The 7,169-nt window shown below is 38.5% G+C and overlaps 1 protein-coding gene across 1 annotated transcript in view; it reads right to left on the bottom strand.

Moving 5' to 3' along the window:
- Positions 1-6,546, bottom strand: part of LOC130217057 (pleckstrin homology domain-containing family G member 1) — a 90,697-nt gene extending 84,151 nt beyond the window's left edge. The window contains exon 1 of the mRNA XM_056449059.1: positions 6,462-6,546. The gene's annotated coding sequence lies outside the window, so the exon portion shown is untranslated. The remainder of the gene's footprint in view (positions 1-6,461) is intronic.
- Positions 6,547-7,169: the final 623 nt, after the last annotated feature.

A 7,169-nucleotide genomic window follows, 5' to 3' on the forward strand; every position in this document is an offset into this window, starting at 1 on the left:
TAAACACAAAACAAAAGTTTCCATCTGGAGCTCCTTCACGGGAGTCGACACTTGTAAACACTCGATCTAACAGGTTCGCATGGCTCTCGGTCCCGAGTCACACTCATCAGCACTACCAAGCCGATCAATCACAGAGCTTGCGCCACGCATCGTTGCGTCATGTAGTTACATTTTTTGCAAGGTGGTTATGGCGAGGGCTGCAGGTTGCAGGTTGCTGCGCCGGAGCATACGCGTGCGCTTGACACAGAAGTATAAATCAGCCTTTAGCATGCGCAATTAGAAGTGCAAGTATATTTTTGTGGTGTAAAAATGGATTCATAACTGGTGGGTCAAAATTGACCCAAAGGATGATCATTGTACCTAAATGTGCACAGTACATTTTCTTGAACATAGAAAAGGATTTTCTTTTCTACCGTTGGGGTCATTTTAGAAAAAGTCAGCCAAACCTCAAGAAGAAAAAAACATCTAGTTGTTTTTCCCTGTTATTGGGGTCATGGTTATATCAGGGTAGGATTAATATTCTAATGATTTTTGAGCCTAACCATGTATTTTTGGCAGTAACGCTTCATAAATGCCGCCCTTTCTCTTTCTCAAAGACAGTGAGAAAGTGAGTAAACACTCTGACTCTGTATGAGCAAATACAGGTTCCTCTTGTTGTAAGTTTGCATGCTTGATTATGCTCAAACTCCACTCAGCAGCAGATGCAAATCTAAAGCAAATTTTCACTGATACATCCTGGTACGGAAGATTTCAGCAGTATTTGCATCTGTCTTTTTTAATCTTTGCATGTCTGCACTCAAGAGTGTGCGTTCATGTCTGAGTGACTGTTTCCTCGTGTCCCATGTTTCAGTGTTCAGTGCATGAAGTATATTAAACGCATGCAGAGTGGCTGTGTTAAAGGACACCTATTATAGCCCCTTTTACAAGATGTAAATAAAGCCTCTGATGACTCTACAGTGTGTGTGTGTGTGTGTGTGTGTGTGTGTGTGTATGAAGTTTTAGCTCAAACTACCATACAAATAATGTTTTATAACACTCTGAATCTGACCCATTTAGGCTTTTCATTAGAAGGCGGAGCTACAAATGCCTGTGTGTCAGCATAGTGGCAGATTCAAAACTCTAATGACGGATGGCTGCTTCTCACTCAGGGCTGTTTATGCTAATGAGGGAGAGATTGTCACAAATAGGCGGAGCTTTCCCACTCTGATGACACGTGCAAAGAGAGAATGTCAATCAAAGTGTTTCTGCAGACTGTTTTAATCAAGTGTAATTATAAAACAAACCAAATAAGGTCCCACTTTATATTAAGTGTCCTTAACTAATATGTACTTACACTAAATTAATTTGTTGCAATGTACTTATTGTGTAAATACATGTATTTACTGTGTACTTACGCTTTATTAAACACCTGTATGTAATTACATCTGTGATTAATTCTGTAACTACATTTGTAAATACACTGTTGACCATCCCTTACACCTTAACCCACCCTTAAACCTACCCATACCACCAAACCTGTCCATAACCCTACCCCTATCCCAACTCAAGAGCACCACAAGTGTTCTCAAATACATTATGAACACAGTCAGTACATTGTATTTATTTTTTGATGCAAGTACAGAGTAGTTAAGGACACTTAATATAAAGTGGGACACAACATATTTCACATGGTCATAAACATTTTTCTGTAGTGGTTTGAAGGATAGTGGGAGAGTAGAAATTGAGACTCTTCAAAAGTTTTTCAGTTTGACGTTTGCTGTTACAACTTATTTCAAGAGTTCACACTTAGCTGATGATTGATTATAAAGCGTGTTTGGCATGCTGTCCCGGGAGAGAGCCCTGAGCTCATAAGATGGCTCCCTTCCGTTTACAAGGCGAGAGGGGAGTTTGAGCTCAGGTAGATCTGGAGAACTCCCCTGCTGTAGTAGCTACTGAACAGATAGTGATTGCTGTTAAGAGATAACTACTTACTGGGAGCATGTCTATAGTGCAGATTTGGATTAGTCAGTTAATTTAAGTTGCATGTTTTTGGACGGTGGGAGGAAACCGGGGGAAAATATAAACTCCGCACAGAAACGTCGGCTGACTTGGTGAGGACTAGAACCAGTGATGCTCTTGCTGTGAGGCAACAGTGCTAACTAGTGATGTGATGTTGTGCGCCGAGGCTTCGAAGCATGTATCAAAAACGATACATCTCGCAGTGAAGCAGTGTACCGGAGCTTGATTCGTTTAGCCATCATCACGTGATCAGTGACGTCCGAAGCTTCACTTTCGCCTATACCCACGGGACTGCTTCGAATTTTGATTCAAAGGTTTAAACACCCTCATGGGTTAGTAAAGTGTATAGCGAGAGATTAGGCGTCGATTATATACATTTCTACTGTTTCAAAGCACTGCACCGGGTCTCACACACCAGCAATTAAACTAAAATACAACAGTAATATATAGTAAAAAGGTTTTGAGCCATACTAAAGTGTATTAGCGTGTTTTTTACATCTATCTTCAAAGAAAACCACTGCATATCGTAGTATAGTGGTTAACAGAGACCAGCTGGCAAGTGCAGCCCGAAAGCCTCACTCACATATCCTCCTCCTTAGAGCATTCGCCTCCCATGCAGGAATCGCTGGTTCGATCCCGAGTGGGTGGGTGAATGACTAGCTGGAGTACGATAAATGGAAATACTAATAAATAACTTGGATTTTACTAGTCATCGGTGGTGTAATGTAATAACCTTATGTGTAAAAACGACAGTAATTGAGTTATTTGATTATATTACTGTTGTTGTATTACTACATGAATGAGTTGGTCAGTTGTGAACATTTGATATTATTGCAACACAGTGCTTTCCACACTTTAACCAGAAGAGGTCCTCAACGAGCGCTGATTTAGAAAGCTTCGAGTAACGAACTTTTTCCCAATACAATTGAGTCGAGCGCTTCACTGGTTCAGAAAGCTTCATTTCACCATCACCAGTGCTAACCACTGGGTCACCGTGTCACCCATCTAGGAATAAAGGAGGAGTAGGGGTGGAAGGGGGGATTCTTCAAAACGAAGATGGCTGTGGTATGAAACTTAGGGTATTTATAGGGGCTTAGGAATCATCTGATTGGTGAATCATGAATTGGCTAATGCAGGACCAGCTGTGGTCCATCATAAGCACGTGATCCTCTCGAAATTAGTTGATAAATAAACGTCACTTAAAATGAGCTACGGTAACACTATTCTTGAGTGTTTTTGAGGCAGCTAAATTGTTAATGTTAAATCCGCTTCAATTTGTGAACACTGTTAAGTTAACTTAATTCCTTCTTGTTGTCCCAACACAATTGGACTGGATGAAACTCAGGATTACGCTGAATGATATTTTAGTGGGGTTTTCGGTTCACTCTGCTCTAAATGAATTCTAGTTATCACTGTTTGCGCACAATTATTGCAAATAAACAGGACACATTCTAATGTGTGAAAATAAAAGCAATATAACCTTCACATACAGTATTTGCATCAATGAAATGAGAAATATGCAAACAGTAAAGCGAGATAAAAGTGTGTTCAACGTTATGTAAACCCGTGAAAGAGAGTTTAATGCATTGAGTGTTTCATTACAGGGATTACGTTGATGTAGTGCAAAATGTAGTGCGGTTTTCCTCTTCACTGCCATGTATATGGATTAATATTGCTTTGATCAAAAATGAAATCCCCTGTCCTTAACCTTCATCCTCTGCAGCATATGAAGCATTATTAAATAAATCAGATCCTACAAATATCACTAAATAAATCGATACACTGATTCTGATTGGCCAGTCACAACATCCTGGAGAATGTCTACCGTGTACAGTCAACTGTATAAAATACTGAACTGCTTTAATGTCACGTCTGTCATATCACTCCATTTCAAACCCGTGTGTGTACCTTCAGCCTGATCTCACGAGAAAACGTAAGTGTTTTACGTTTTGACAGTTAATTCGGCTAATTTGGCTAATTCGTACGAATTCGTACGAGTTCAGTCGTACGAAATGGTACGATTTTAAAAAGGAGGCGTGGCAGCTAACCCCGCCCCTAAACCCAACCGTCATTGGAGGATGAGCAAATCGTACTAAATTGTACGAATTAGATCGTACGAATTCATACGAATTAGCCACTAAAAAAAAAAGTTACGAATTGCCGTGAGATTGTGTTGGTACCTTCTATTCCTAATGTTGTGGAGACCAATGGTTCCCACATATATAGCGATACCATGAGGAAAACGGCTCATAAATAACACTGAGTATTTTGAAAATGTAGGTTGTTTGCTGTGTGGGTTGAGTTTAGGGGAAAAATATACAGTTTGTGCAGTATAAAAATCGTTACATCTATGGGAAGTCCTCGTAAAGGTAGCTGTACAAGTGTGTGTGTGTTTGTGTGTGTGATGGAGGAAGTGCTGTTTGGCCTCAGATGGTCAGATGGTGACTGGTCAACAGGAGGTGGAAATGCTGTTCCTCTGACTAACGTAAAGTGTGTGTGGGTGTGTGTGAAAATCTCAAAAACATTACAGGTTTGACAATACAGCAACCGATGAATCAGACGCATTCAAACACTGGTCAACACTATTATACAAATGCTACCAATGCTTGTGTGAGGAGATTCATTATACAAAACTCATAACATGTTACTACGTAAGTAATAAACACGTTAAACATCAACAAGAACAATTTGATTGTCAGACAATAAGATTTATTTTCGTGTTAAATATAATCTCCACTAAGCGTATTACAGATATCCTTGATTATAGTTGATAGTTTCATGAAATAAAAGCTTTCTAACTTGCACCGTGAAGCTTAGTAACACCATGATGCCAGTATAATATCATTCGACATCACTATAAACACATTAATACTCTTACAACTACACATAACAACCCAACAAGATCTGCAGTGCGTTTCCCAAACAACAACGTAACTCGCGGCTGAACTATCATAGTACGATGCATCGTTTAGGAAAAGAACGATGTAGTGACGAGTGTTTCCCAAAATCCACAGTTTCTCTGTCGCAGATCCATCGTTTGAACTACGTTAGTTATAACGTAAAACGCCCATAAAGATGCTCTAAACTGAGTGGAGGAACTACTTCTTTAGAGAAGAACCCCATCATTTCTTTGTGCAAATTATATTGTTTTACACACGCACGCATTTAAAATAAAATCCGATATTAGGTAAAAACATGCAGTCGATTTCCATATTAACTGAAATATATGTAAATGGCACATATAGAGCCTGTGTTTCCTTTACAGATATTATTGAGAATGTTACATATTCTATATTAACATTAAATCACTACAAAAGCTAGCACGTATTCTAATACCATATATAAATCATATAAATAATTAGGGTATTTATTTAAATTAAAAAAAGAAATTTTATATTTATTATTTATTAGCAAATAAAAAACCTACTTTAATAATGTTAATAATATTAACGATGATGATGATTATTATTATTATTATTATTTTTATTATTATTATTATTATTGTTATTAAGTAGGATATGCAGAACCAACAGGCCCATACAGTCATGTACAGTACAGATATTTAATATACAAATAATTAGGCTATTTATTTTAATAAAAAAATGAAAATTTATATTTATTATTTATTAGCAAATAAAAAAAACCTACTTTAATAATATTAACGATGATGATGATAATAATTATTATTATTTTTATTATTATTATTATTGTTGTTATTAAGTAGGATATGCAGAACTGCAGAACCAACAGGCCCGTACAGTCATGTACAGTACAGATATTTAATAAATAACCCACTATAAATTAACAGCATTAACGTATGCTATGTTTTTGTTTTCACAAGCTTTGGAGACGTAACATAAATTCCGCTTTTAAATAACAGGTCATGTATTAATAATCACCTATAGCTTTCGTCGTGAGGCTGTGTTCAAAGTGACATAGATGTTTTCAAAGTGCACTGTGAAGAGAGCACAATTGTAAACAAGAAGATCCCTAAAACTGAACTGTAAAAATAGTTTGAAAGCAAATTCCACCTGAGAGAGATGACCTTAATGCTTTATTTTAAAAATCATTCCAGGTTTAAATGTCAGAATGTTCTAAATGAATAGTGCATAGGGAGGATAAGTGGGAATAGAACACAGCCAGGAACTGTTTCTAACTACAGCTCCAGAGGTGTAGTTGCAAGTGCACAAGTTTGCGACGCAGTTTGCGAATGTTCGTTGAAACGATGGATTTGGGAAACGGCAAATAAACGAACTATGTTTGTAATGACAGAACTTGCGAGCTTAGTTGGCTAACGGTCAAACGCACCCCTGATCAAGAACCTGACAACCACTGAAAGTGAATCTCTCTTAAGGATCTCTCATCGCCTTCCACAACCATCATTACATCATTCTGCTGTCACTCTAAGTATTGAATCTATATAAAATGTTAGTACCGTTGTGAACTAAGAGTCATAAACTCACCTTTCAAACCGCTCTGCCAATATTTCCTGCCCTTTGCGCTGATCCACACAGTTTTCTTGAGAGTAATATCCTTCGTAAGTTTAATTCCATGTCCATGGGCTCAAGCAGTTTTGCTTGCTGTCTGTCTGACACTCACAAACACACACACACATACACACACAGAGCTCTGAGAGACTGAATCTGACTGTCAGGCTGAGCGTCTACAGTGTCCACACCTCTATGATATCAGAGAGAGAGAGAGAGAGAGGGGGGAGAGAGATGGAGAGAGAGAGAGCGCATATATATCTGCTGATCTTCCTCCTGATCACCATCACATCACAAGACTCCCACACACAGTCACTTGAAGCGCTAACTGGATCACAGTCAACGCTGCAGGCAACGCTAATTCTACAAAACGACTGGAACACAAATAAAAATGAGACAAAGTAAGTCGGAAAGAATCAGAAGGGTTAAAAAATCCAGAAAAGAGCCAAGGGCGAACCGTTCTCCTCTATACACACACACGTACACACAATTGGGTCACTTTAAAGAGGCTACGGACACCGAAATAGATCTGAGATAGATGTAGAGATGGGATTTCTGCTCAACGCTCAGTCAGGAGCTGAAGCTTTGAAAACAGACACACACTAACAGACTCAGGGTGTAACTAGGAACCAGACACTCGGTTGACCTTCAGTCAACAGAAGAGAAGAAACTTTACCTCGCATG

The sequence above is a fragment of the Danio aesculapii genome, chromosome 23 (assembly GCF_903798145.1).
Source record: "Danio aesculapii chromosome 23, fDanAes4.1, whole genome shotgun sequence".
NCBI lineage: Eukaryota > Metazoa > Chordata > Actinopteri > Cypriniformes > Danionidae > Danio > Danio aesculapii.